At 50.5% G+C, this 13,336-nt stretch overlaps 1 long non-coding RNA gene across 1 annotated transcript; it reads left to right on the top strand.

The window, feature by feature from the left end:
• Positions 1 to 2,644: 2,644 nt before the first annotated feature.
• Positions 2,645 to 12,437, top strand: LOC118166692. The gene is made up of 2 exons (XR_004750669.1): positions 2,645 to 4,643; positions 12,108 to 12,437. It is a non-coding gene; the product is annotated as an uncharacterized LOC118166692 (long non-coding RNA).
• The last annotated feature ends 899 nt before the right edge of the window (positions 12,438 to 13,336 follow it).

The following is a 13,336-nucleotide window of genomic DNA, read 5'->3' as shown; positions in this document are numbered from 1 at the left end:
GTTTTATCTTATTTTATCTTTTTATTTTATTTTATTTTGTTTTATCCGATTTTGTTTAATCTTATTTTATTTTATTTGTTATTCATTTTATTTGTTATTCATTTCATTTTTTTATTCATTTCAATTTTTTTTAATTTATTTTGATTTATTTTATTTTATTTTGATTTTCATATTAATTTATTTTTATTCTTGAAGTATTTGCTCTTGCTTATGGCTCATCCCTGAGGCATCTCCAGTACCTCCACATCTTCTTCTTCCTCGGTGGATACCCAGGCAGGCTGTGGGATCCAGCAGCTCCCGTGACTGATAACGAATCACAACATCACGGGGTTATTTAGTTTGAAAGGGACCTCTTGGGATCATTCTCAGCTCTCCTCCAGAGGTTAAACGAACAGGTCCCTAAACCTGCCCAGGCTCCCATTATTTTCTGTGAAATCCCAAGAACTTCGGGCATGGTCAGGCTCAAAGGAGACCCTACAGAAGTGCTGGAGAGGGGAGGCCCTTGTCTCTGCCTGTCCTCCTGCCTGGTGCAGGTGTTAGCAGAGGGTTAAACACTTGGAGAGGGTTTGGGGAAGTCACTGCAATGATGGAGGGGCTGGAAAACATTTCCTGAGGACTCGGACATTTAGCTTAATAAGTGAGGGATGCCAATGCTGCCGTGGTGGGCACGTTATGGCTCGAATCCTGGCTGGAGTCACTCCTGCAGGGGGGTTTGGGGTGCTGAGCCGGCACCAGATGGCAGCAGATGACCAGAAATCTGTGCTGAGTCTTCCTCTGGAGCTCTGGGGGATGTTCCAGGGACCAGAGCCTGGAGAGCAGCTTTTCTGCTTGCATCTTCCCTCCCCAGCCATCCTCTGCAACCCCATTAAAAACATGTGCTGGGCCTCTGGTGGCTTGCTGAGCCCCAAGTCTATCCAAATGGGGCTTTCCCCTTAATTTTGGCTGCAAGTTTGGGTACCTTCGGAAAGTGACAGCAAAATGAGAGCTGAAAAACCAGAGCCCTTCTCTATGCCGCTTCCTAATGAAGCTCTTCATCTGCCTGGGAAGGGGAAGGGTCCCACCACGGTGGTCCTGGCTCAGTCATTTCACTGCAACTAGGGGCAGCGAGACCAGCACCACGGTCCCATCTGCTGCATGAATGTCTTCAGTCCTCTCTAAGCTCTGGAGGGCTCCATTTGGGGCAGAGGATCAGACCTGTATCACCTTGGGGGGCTGGGGGCTCATCCCAGGTTTGGAGCTGGATTGTCCAACTAATACGTGATGTCCTTCCCTGTGCGCACTTTGAGGTGGAGCCCAGCACCTCAGTGAACAACCTGCTTTTGCATCTTGTGATGGGCTGCCCATCCATCCTGCATTAGCCTGGATATCTCTTGGGGGTGTCCACAGACTGCTGCCCCTGCTGGGAGGCTGAGCCTCGCTGTTTCCCCACCGGTCTAGGAGAACTGAGGGCTGTGGTTTTGGACACGTGTGCTGAAACCCACCGCCTCCAGGGAGCACTTGAGCTGGGGCTGAGAGGCTCAGGCTAGTGCTTTGCTGGTGGTTTGAGCAGTCCCTTTGCATTGATTACCATTTATCTGGTGGTATTTGTACTTACCACGTTGGAGAGGTTGCAAGATTGAAACAGCAAATGCAGAACCCCCCCAGCTTGCTCAGGAGGAAGTGTCTCCATCAGCTTCATCAGCTTCACATTGCGCATGCTGGAGGGAACAATTAGGTTCTTACTTTCCAGGAGCACCTTGGAAGACAGGATGGGCCCTCCCCATGGGTCCATCTAGTCTGATATTGATTTCCAGCAGCAACCAGACCCAGGCATTTCAGAAGAGAGGTGGAGCAAAGCCCAGCTGCTTTCAGATTTTACCCTGATCCCCGGTGGAGCCTGGAGTCGGCTCTTTGCTCTGACCTGGTGTAGGTATATGAAAAGATATGTGAAATAGGGCAGAAGCTGAGCTGGGATACCTTGGGTGGGCCATCCCCAGGGGTGTCTCCATCCTCTGCTCTTCTCTTGCTGCATCTCCTCTCCATTAACATTCTCATCAAGGCTCCTCGGGTCCCCACTTTGCAAACAGCGAAACCAAGAGCTCGTGATCCAGCCTGCTATGAAATTAGTAGGGGCCTCTGGGCTTTCTGGATGCTTTCACTCCTAGCGGGGCTGATTAGGGAGTGTGGGAGTGTGCGTGGGGGTGTTTGAACATCTCCCAGGCTTCCATCTAATGCCGTGTCCTCCTGTGAACTAAAGATCCTGGTGGCACGACAGGCACAGCCTGAGCCTGGGGACAGGTCCTGCTGAGCTGACGGGGCTCCTCTGGCCTCGTTCTGCTCCCGGGGGTGGCCGAGGAGATGTGACATTTTACATAAAAAACTTGGGGGGGCTACAGCTGGCTTCTCCCCTGTGACAACTTCAGGCAGACCCGGCCAGGACACCAGGGCTGCTTTAGGTCCTGTGTTTGAGGCAGGATGGTCGTGGCTCGCTGGGAGGTGGGCACCGTGGCTCTGTGGGTGCCCTACTGCAGGATAGCTGCCCCAGCATGGCAGGAGGCTCAGCGGGACGTGCTGCTTTCCCTGCAGAGCCAAACCGAGCCCAGGTTGCAGAGGGACTCAGCACTGTGTCCCCCTGCCCACTTCAGGGCTCGCTGTCGCCCACCACGCTTGTGGTGAAGCTGACAAGGGCTCCTTGCCCCGGAGCAAGTCTTGGCATCTCCCCATGCCTCAATTCCCCTTGGTTTGGTGAAATGCAGCCGCCTTCTGCTGTCCCACCCATGCCATGGCTTTGCCATTTGCCCTGGGGTATGGGACCCCCACCAAGAGGAGACCAGGTCTGGACCCACAGCATCTCCATGGGCTTCTGGCCTGCTTGGGCTCTCCAAGGGATGCAGATGGACGTGGGAGAAGCTCAAAGCAGCAGGGAGACAGTGGAGAGTCCCCATGTTTGAAAGGCTTCCAGTGAGCTGTAGAAAGCGGGCAACTTTTCTGGAGCACACTGGGGAAATCACCACAGGACAAGAAGTGTCCTCCTTGGCTCCCTGGGGCCTGAATTTCAGCGTGCACCACACTTGCAGGTACCTTTGTGTGTGTCTTGTCCCCTGGGATGCAGCATGGTGACATTGCCAACATGAAAATATCTTCCTTTTGTTTTTCTCACACAATGCTGTGTCCTGGAGGGGAGAGATGAGAGGGACATGGACCGAGCTCAGACCGTGCAGCCACCAGCAGGCAACTCACAGAGCTGCAGGAGCCTTTTGATTTCCCTTATTTTGGGAAAAAACATCCCCCTCACCCCCCTAAAAAAAAAAAAAAAAAAAAAAAAAAAAAAGTGAAGAAAAAAAGGCAGTGAGGCGGTTAATGAAGAGGCTCCTGCAGCCAAGGACGTTGAACCATTCATTATTTTCCAGCACCTTTTCTTGCCTTTTACTTTATTTGTCTTTGGCAGAAGGCGATCGCTCTCCCCGCCCGCTCCTGCCGTTCGTGGGGCTGATAGATCTCTCCTTGGAGCCAAGAATGGTCCCATTAAAAATGAAAGTATGAAGCACAGCTTGATTTTAATTCCCTGCGTCAACATTTCTGTATATGCAGGGGGAAATAAATTTATAACGTTACACACACGCGTGCTGAAGACGGGGGTCCTGTTGAGTGCTGTCACTGAAGTGTTGCCTAAAGCTGATGCCGTATTGCTCTAATTTCCAAGGATTTTTTTTAAAGAAGCGCCTTTCAAGTCCCGGCACTAAGAAGTACAAAGCGAGCTCGGAGATGGAGCACTTCTGTGTCAGCAGCGTCAAAGCAGGATGCGGCTCCCCCGTGCCAACTTTCCTTTCTGTTTTAAATCATTTCTCGGAGAAAGAAATGAAGAAATCGGTGCAAGTTTAGGCAGCGTTTGGAGCTGAGGAGGAACCCTGGTCCTGTGGCTTCCCGGTGATGTGGCACCTGGATGCCAAGAAACTGCTCCTGCCGTCCCCTGGGGTTTGAAGAATTTAGGTGAGCGAGGCTGGGGCTGTATCTTGGAACCTGAAAATGTACTCAAGGAGCTTTCTTTAGTCCCTGATGCTCAGCTGAGATGACCAAGGTGTTCCAAAAAAGTAAAATCAGGAATTTGGAGGTTGTGGAATTGGAGGGGAAAACAGCACCGTGTGGCCTCAAACCCACTGCATGAGAGCCGGGTGTCCTGCTCCTGGCACCAGGTGAGGTTTAGAAATGAAGGAGGAGCTGATTAATGAAAGCTCCCCAAATTTCTGCCTTGGGGTGCTTTCACAGCCAGCTTCACAACGTGACCACAGACGACATGCTCCGAGATGCTTGCAGAGGGCAGCGATGACCGACCAGGGGCTGAATTGTGCTGATGGTGTCTAGGAGGATGAGTGGGTTGGTGGCCATCCCACAGCCACGAAGCACTGGGCGGTGAACAGGGAGAGCTGGTGGAACATTGTCCAGCAACAGAGGGCTCCTTATTGCTATTTCTGCTGCTTCTTTCGTTCCCCAAGGCCCTGAGGCCAGTGGCACACAGTAGACTTCATCATGTCATTAAATTCCCCTACCTGCAGAACCAAGTGGCCACCCGCAAACTGCTGGGCTGATGGGATGACCCATGCGTGAATTTTCTAGGACCATGGTGAGGCCAAATTTGTGCCAGGAGGCACCAACAATTCAGCAGTGTGAGTTCAATCCAGAATTCATTTCACTGGTACAGACAAAGCTTTTGTGACTGAGCTGGAAAATAATCATCTCTGCAGCTCTCCTCAATAAAGGATGGTCCCTTCTTGCCCCTCCTGCTTCTGGCTGTGGTTGGTAGAGAAGAAGCAAAGACAGAAGACTTTAGGACATCTTGGATAACACTGATGCAAAAGGACTGCCCTGGAGGTACCTCTAAATGTCTAGATGAAGAGTTAGGCACCAACACCCACTTTCTCCATGAAAAGCCTGCAATCACTGCTATATGGGGAACAGGAGAGTGTTTCCACCCTTGCAAGGCCCCTTTCATTTATGAACAGCCACCTTCCCATTCCCAGCTGGATCGACTCCGCGCAGCCTTCAGGCTGATTTTCTAGAAAGCTGTGAATTTACCCTCTGTTTTCACAACAAAATCCTGCTAACACCAGTCGTCCTGCTGCACGTGCTGTGGCTGTGCGGATGGCACAGAGGGTCTGCAGCACCCATTAAAACTGCTCCTGCTATCCTAAGGCCTTCACCCCCAAAATGTGAGCACAGGGGCAGGACTTAAGCTGTGGATGTGCACCAGGAACCCACGCAGGACCCCATTACAGGCGTTATCCAGGGAACATGCAACACGAGGCACCTGGCTTCTGCTGGGCTAAAGCAGCACCCAAACACCAAATAGTCCTCGAGGTGCCCAAGGGTCCAGCCTGACGAGCTGCTCTGCTGGCTGTGCTTAGTGAATCCAAACTGAGCCATGGCTTGGCTAAACACCTTGATTGTCCCCTTGGCATAAAAGCAACAGCTAGATTTTTTTCAACCATTTTCCTTCTTCTTCACTTTGTTGGGCTTAGTCCCTCTGCCTGCCCTTTCCATGACTGCAAGACCAACTTTAGTCACTCTTTGAGTTTCAAATCATTCCTGGCATGATTTCTTTCACCGTGCTGTCTTCTCAGCAGAGGTTTTCCTAGGAGGGTTTTGAGTGTGTGAGGCTTTTGTCTGGCAAGTCTCTCAGGACTGAGTCGAGGTTTTAGCGTCCTTTCCCGCGGCCTGCCTCTGTGGAGCTCTGCAGTTGGGCACTTCATTAGCAGCAGTCATGCAGCTTGGTCTTTGCATGTTTTTCGGTTTTATACCAGCAGTGAAAATAATTCAGTTCCCTTTAATGGAGCTATTTTATTTTATTTTATTTTATTTTATTTTATTTTATTATTATTTTATTATTATTTTATTTCATTTCTTCTCCTTTAGAGCAGAAGCAGAAGAAAATCAATTTAAACAAGATGCAGAAAGGTTTTGAAACGCAGTCTTAATCAAGTCAGCTTTGCCTCCGATCTTCCTCTGGCTCAGCTGTGAACCACCCCCCAAACCTGGCAGCTAATGACAGAAGGAAATCAGCGATGACACACTGTGAAATACTTGGCATTGAGTGACATGCACAACAGTTCAAAAAAAAAAAAACACAAAACGAACAAAAACCACAAAACAATTGGCTGGAGAAAATTCTCCATTAAACTTCAGAAAACACATTGTTTTCTGGTATGGGAAATAGTTTTTCTGACGTGTCTTGTTAGAGAGCGGGCCCTTGAGCATAGCCAAATTGAGCCCTGCTGTATTTTCAGCAGGAGGTCAGGACCCTCTGCGGGGCTTGCAGAGCTGACACCAGGCCATCCCCAGCATCCAGATGATGCCGTCCCTTTCAGACATCCTGCAGCACACTGGGAATATCTTGTGGCAGGGCTTGAGGATGGGAGAACACAACTAAATTTGGTGTTACTGATGTTTTGGGTGACCATCAGCCCTGTGCTGTGTCTCCACCTGCATTCAGACAAAAGCTGGGGTAAGGAGAGCTTTGCGGCCTGCTGTCCCCTTTGGCCGTGGAGTGGTCTCAGCAGCATCACACTCAGTCTGGACTCTGCCACCTGGACCTTGATAAGGTGCAGAGAGCTCCTTGGAGGGGTTCCAAGCAGTGGCTGTGATGTTGGCCTCCCCTTGAGAGCCCAGGAAAGGCCCCAGGGTTGCTGAAAACCACCCCAGCGTGAAAGCTGCCTCTGATGGGGATCCTTGGGGGCTGCTGAGCTCTGTGACCCTCAGGGTGGGACAAGGCCCTCTCTGGGTTTGCAGAAGAATAATCTCATCCGTTCCCAAGAATCCCAGAGGGGCTGGTTGGAAAGGGCTTCCACTGAGCTCTGAAGGGCTCAGAAATGTTTTTATTTCCAGGGAAATTCAGGGGCTGACTACACTTAGTGCCTGGTCAGCTCTAACCTCACTGCCAGCTCTAACAAGGGAGTCTTACGGAACCTGGGCTGTGCTGCTGCCTCCCTGCAGGGCTCCTGGGGGCTGCTGAAACGGGGCTGTTCCAGCTCTGCTGGTGGTGATTCACTTTTTTACCATCACAGATCCACTTTGACCAAACCCCAAGGCCTTGAAGATCTAACCCGCTGCTAGCTGTGCCCCATCCACCTCCAGAACAACATCCCCCTTCCCCTCCTTACGGCAACAAGGGGAGTTCTTGCATTTAGGGCCCTGCTTGCTTGAAAGCAGGGCCGAGCAGGCTTTGTGCAAGCACTGATGCTAGGTGGACTCTGTCCTTTCTCCTTGATCCCTAATGACCGGCAAAACTCAGCCCGGCGTGAAAGAAAGAGAGGGACGATTTGTAGCAGAATACCAATTCCGATGATTATACGCTGCGCCGACACACCATCAGCACGAGGGGGGCAGCTGATGGGCTCGGCAGCGCCGGGCGCTTAACGTGCTGCCTTGTTTTGCCTTGCTGTCATCTCGTGGCATTAATGGCTTCTCTGTTAGATTGCGTGACCCCAAAGGACACCCGGCTCCCTCCCTTCTTTCCTCTGCCTTCCTTCGCTCCCCGCATGCACGTCCGTGCACCTTTGATGGCAGTCTTTGTTTTAATGGAATCTCAATGACACGTCTGCAAGGACAGAGGAACCACAAGCACACCGTGAATTATTTTGGCTACCCCTTGATAAGCTGGTGACCTGTTCCAGCAGTGAAGCTGGGGGCTATTGATTCGGCTCAGGGCAATTGTGTGGGTTTTCGCTGAATTGGCTCGGCACCTTGGCCGGAGATTGCACCTATTTTCCTGACAGGAGTGAATAGATGCTGTGCTGTTCTCTCTGCCTGCCTCCCAGCGGGACTGGGAGATGAGGAACTGCTCCGGGAAGGGTTAGGGTGTCAGATAAATACTGCAGGCCTTCCCAGTTGTAGGCCTTAATTCACCATCACCATTAAATTCATCATCAGAGATGGTTCCTGGGTTGGGGGAGCCAAGGTCCCCCTCATCCCCAGGAGCAGAAATATGTCCTAGCTGAGTCCTGTTGTCCACATAGGAACAAGACCTGAGCATACACTGTGCCACCTTTCTTTCCAAGCAGAGAAAAGCCTCGTGCATGGTTCAGAGGTGAGCCCTGCATGGGTTCAGAGGGAACCCTGCACAAATACAGCCTCAGGAAGGGCAGGGGAATGCCCCAGTTCAGGGCAGGGGCAACCAGGCAGCTGCAGCAGAATGGACCTGCAGACACACAGCTCCTCTCGTGCTTGTGTCTACCTCCCAAGAGGTCAGGGAAAATGACAGAGTTTGGCATGGCCACTCTGAAATTCCAGGTATTGGGTCCCCCTCGGTGCTCTGCTGAGATCCCTGTACCTGGAGTGGTACTGGGGCAGCACATGGATGTGCTCCAGGACCAGTCTGGTTTATGAACCAGGGCAGAGCCACCTCTACACGAGAATCAAGGGATTTTGTGCAAATCACGGAGCTGGACCCTGGTTCTGACACCAGCTCAGGGTAACGTGGCCCTTGTCTGGTCCCTGCTGGCATGCTGGTGTCTGCTGAGCCCCCTCATCTGGGTTTTACACATATGGCATCACAGATGCGTCCTCTCTGTGCTGCTCCAGGAGGCTCTGCAGGTCTTCCACACCCTTCAGCATCTCATGTTGCCTATGGTCAGGCAACTGGAGAGGGTTTTTGGTCTCCACTGCCTGTGACTGTAGGAGCACAGACACCTACGCTTAGGCCCTGAGATCCGTGTGTTTCCATCCACCAGCTAATCCTGCCTAGGGATTCAGTATATTGTTAATAATGTGTCTAGCAGGGGAGGAGGGAAGCGTCTCAATTTCCAGGCTTATTCAGCCTTGAAAATACCATTGCTGCGCTGTTGGGGAACGGCGGTGGCGTCGCGGCTTGCAGGGTGTCTCGGGATACGTGGATGCCTCAGGTTAGTTGGGAGGGGGCTGGCTGGGCTTCGTGGCTGGGGTGAAGCACAGATGTGACCCTACAGGTGACGTGGGGACGGCAAGACAAGGAGATGGAGATCCCGCAGCAGAACTTGGTCTTGGGTGAGCCAACAGAAGTGGTCCCCCACCCTTGCAAGAGGAGCTATTTGGTGGTGAATAGTTGCATACCCTGCTTCTCCGGCTTCGGCAGCTCAGTCAATCACAACCCACGAAGTTCCTCTCTCCCATCACATGGGGCTCCTTCCTTTCTCTTTTGTCTCCAACTTCCAGATTCCTCTGAAGCCTCAGAAAGCAAAGATCCCTGCTCTCTGTCCTTATCTACAAGGTGAAAGGAGGGAGAAATTGTCTTCTGCCTCCAGGAAGATAAGTCACGTTGGACTCTTCCTCTTTAGAAAACTCTCTAATGCCATTTATCAATTAATTACTGGATTGCATTTATGCCCATTAATTCCCCTTGCAGTCTTTCATTTTTGGAAAGGTCTGTGCAACTCAGGATCTAGTTGTCCTGGTCTTTCATTGCTTTCTTTCTCATTTTCAAGTTAAGTGGATGCCAGAGCCTTCTAAGGCTGCTCTTGTGTTTCCTTTGCAGATGCCTCTGGCCCCCCTTCTCCTCCACCCTGGTCGTGCTCAAAGAGGATTTGGCTGGGTTTGGGGGGAGTGGATTAAACTGTGTGGCCCGAGCTTTGAATCCTAATTCTGCTCCTGAAACAATCTTTGCTGGAGCCAGGGAAACATTTTCACCTGGAAGTTTTTACACCAAAAGTTATCCTTTCAGGTCACCTGCAACATGCTGGGGTTTTGTACCAATCTTGGTTCATTGTTTGGGTCCAAATAACCAAAACAGACAATTTTGAAAAGAAAAGCTTCTGTTTAAGTATTTTTTTTTTTCTTCTCTCCAAACAGTTTAATGTCTCCCTTTGAAACAATATTTCACTTGCTTCACTTCAACTTAAAACACAAAAGTATTTATTTTAAATGGAAAGAAGTTCCCAAGTAAACCCCACAGTCACCATCCCTGATGCTGCTGGGATGAGCAGAAACACTGCCATTTAAGCCCTGTTTTGGCAGGGAAGGATTTTCTCATCCTTCTGGTGTTATCCAAGCCAGCTTTTCGAGACATGAGCAGGGTCAGTCCCCCAGGGCAACGTGCAAATCCAGCAAGAGCTCAGCATTTCAGGCTCCTTTTCCCAGGGTGTCCAATGGGTTTTGGATGACATTGTATTGAAAGCCAATTAGAAGAAAATCTTTTATAAAAGCCCTGAATTTGAATAGAAAGAAGAGGGATGTGAATTTGCTAATGCACCTGAATCCTCTTGGATCCTACTGAGGTACAGATGGGTCTGGTGGGCATGGATGTGCATGTGTCACAATCTAGATGGAGACAAGATGTAAAATAAAAAAAGATGGAAAGATCTTTCTTTTACAGTGTTTTCACCCAAAACCATATGTAGGTGGTTGCTTTGTGTCCCCGGTGGGTCAAGGAGCTATGAGATCTTTTAAATGGGAACGAACAGGCCTTTCTCAGCAGAGATCTTGATGCACCAGATACCTGAAGCAAGGCAGGTTTGTCCGGGCTGTAGGTGCAGCAATGGCTGTGAAGCCAGTAGCCTTAAACAGGGGACATTTGGGGCTTAATCCCTGCCAGCAGGAGGATGGCTGGGCAGATATTCGTGCTGCATCTCATGGGAGCTGTCACACCAGTTACTGGTTTGGAGATAGCTGGGGCCACAGATGTCCCTGGTCTCCTTGCTGTTGTTAGTGATAAGAAATGCCTCCAAAAGGAGAGGATCCAAGCTCAGGAGGTGTGAATCCAAATGCATTTCTCAAACCAAGTGGCTGGAGCAGGGAAACTATTGCAAGCCCTCATATTAAATGAACAGACATATGTTTTAAGGTCCCAAGTGTCTTTAGGTTAAATAATGATCTGCCAGCACAGCCCCTGCCCTTTCTGGGTGAATTTAGGAACATCTTTTTGCCTGCCCATGACTCAGTTTCTCTGCTGAGGGAATGGTGATGGGGATAAAGTTATTTATCTTGCTTCGTAAAGGTACGGGCACCTCTCAGTCTTTACAGGTGCTAAGGATCAGCAAAAGCTGTGCTAGCCCTGGGTCAGATGGGACAGATATTTAACAATTCTCTGTTGTGTGTGGTGCAGTGGTTGAGCAGAGGTGGGAGGTCCTGCTGAGATGGAAGGGGGCTGGAAAAGTGGGAGAATGGGGGTAAAAAGGTGAAATGCACCCCAACATGGGCTGCTGGGTTTGTCGTCCTCAAAATCAGGTTGAATTTGTGCCCAGGTCTGATACAGGCTCTTATCCTGGCCATGAGCTTCACTCAAGGAGAGGCACAAAAGCATCCTGGAAAAGTGGGGCTGCCGACAGGCTTTAAGTGAACTGTCAGTCTAATTAGTGGGTCTCATTCCCCATTTTCCACTGAGCTTTGGCTGCACTTTGAAAGCAGCTGCTGTCAACTGCGGCTTTGTGCCTGCTGCCTTCGTGTGCAGCCTTCAAGCAGTGGCAACCCGGGGCGAGAAGCAGTTAACCTCCCTTTCTTTTTGGTGGCTAATGACAAAAATGTGCTGTTTGAAAGCCTTCCCGGATCCTTGGAGGAGGAGGAGGTGGTGGTGGGAGCAGACAATGCGGTGCTCATTGCTTGGGGCTCATTTCCTGCCCACAGAAGGCAGCGATAATTCTTCAGGGACCGAATTGGAGGAGGAAGACTTCCAGGTATCATTAACCCCAGAGATGCTACATCCCGTGGCCAAAGCCACCACCCTGGGGCTACCTCTGCTGCAATTCCCATTTGCTCCTAGCTCAAAAAAAATTGATTTTCCACCACCCGTCCATTCTTTAAATCCTTCGGTCCTTCAGGGTGAGTTGTCACAGGGCAGTGCATCCCTCTCCCAGGCTCACCCCTCTGCCGTGGGAGGATTTATTCGCCCTCATCCCAGCTGGGCTGTCTCAAGCCATCACCACAGCACTTCCAGGCTCCACGCCAGCTTTGTGCCTGGTGCTGGCTCCTCCCGATGTGGGAACACGCTGCTCGATGGAGAGAGACCCTCGGAGGACCAAGGGCAAGGCCATCCCATAAACATCACCCTACAGTTATTTTTCATTACGAGGAGGTTGATATGGGAGGGAACTAAAGCTGCTTCTTGCCCCTGTGCCTCCTTGCTAAGGGACATTCAGCTTCTCGCTGCATTTGTCTTCTGCCCACAGCAGGTAAAGCTGGCTCTCACCCTGAAAAAATGAAGTTTCTTCTCATTCTGCAGGATATTTGAAAAGGGGTGGGACGCAGCTTAGAGAGGACCAAGTCCTGGAGGAAGCATCCTGAGAAATATTCTCGAGTTTCCTTTTAGTTCCTACCTCCCTCGGGTACCACCACGGTAGAAGAAGGCCAAGCTGCTGCCTGAGGGATGAGGAGAAGGTGAACCCGCTTATGGCCATGTGGGATGAATTTGGTTTAGTGGCTTTTACCAAAGTCCTGGCCTTTTTGAGGTACGTGAAAAAAGACAAGAAAAAATAAATCACGCCTGCAGTTTTCAGCCATTTGTCTTTGTGAATCCCTGATATATTTCAGTAAAAGGGCCATGTCTGGATGCTCCTGCATGGCTGGAGGGTGTCTTCTCTTCTCAAAGAGTGCAAAAAGGGATGCGATGAGGCACACAAGCTCCCTTTATACCCAGGCTGCCTGCAGGCTGGGGGCACAAATGCTGGTGTGCTGGACCAGTCTGGGGCTGGGACTGGGAACGTGGGGCTTCCTGGGAAGCTGCGAACCTCCCGTGTGCCACCACCACGCTCAACCCAACTGTAAGAAGTCATGATAACCCAGCTTGATGGGTGGCATCCCTCCGTTTCAGGCAGATGACACTTGCTCTCTGTTGATGCCTGCCTTAAATAACTCGCAGGGAGGTTCTGCAATTTCGGCGAAGGAGGAATCTGTATGTGTGAACGGGGGGAGATGGAGCGAATGTGTAATTGGGCTTAATCTTTCCACACTCAAGGAAGCAACAAAACATCTCTCTTCGTCTATTTAGTCAAAACACGGCGACATCATTGCTCTACTGCTCAGGAACAATAAAGATGCAAATAATGTCAACATCTCCCAGGCTTTTGCCAGGACGTTTACTGGGGAGAATATTATTGCATTCTGATTGCTTTGTATGAAATCCTCTATCGCTGCCTGTGCGTGGCTTTGCTTCTTGAGGACGCTGAACTAAATTGGAATGAAAATGAGACCCATCACGTCCGCTGCTTGGTGCTCTGACTTACGATTCAGCTCTGGAGGCAGAGCTGAGGTCTTTGGCATTGCAGGAGTGCACGTGTGGTTTGTGGTGTGAGGCTTGTGCATGTGTGCCTGGGGGTGTAAGGGTGTCTGGTGCATGTGGATGTATGGTGCACAGTGAAGGGAAGGCAGCTAATACATTTCCAGTCTCCTTCAGCTTCTT

Source organism: Oxyura jamaicensis, chromosome 4 (assembly GCF_011077185.1).
Source record: "Oxyura jamaicensis isolate SHBP4307 breed ruddy duck chromosome 4, BPBGC_Ojam_1.0, whole genome shotgun sequence".
Taxonomy (NCBI): domain Eukaryota; kingdom Metazoa; phylum Chordata; class Aves; order Anseriformes; family Anatidae; genus Oxyura; species Oxyura jamaicensis.
The sequence above is the reverse complement of the archived record's forward strand: the minus strand, read 5'-3'. Positions and strand labels throughout refer to the sequence as shown.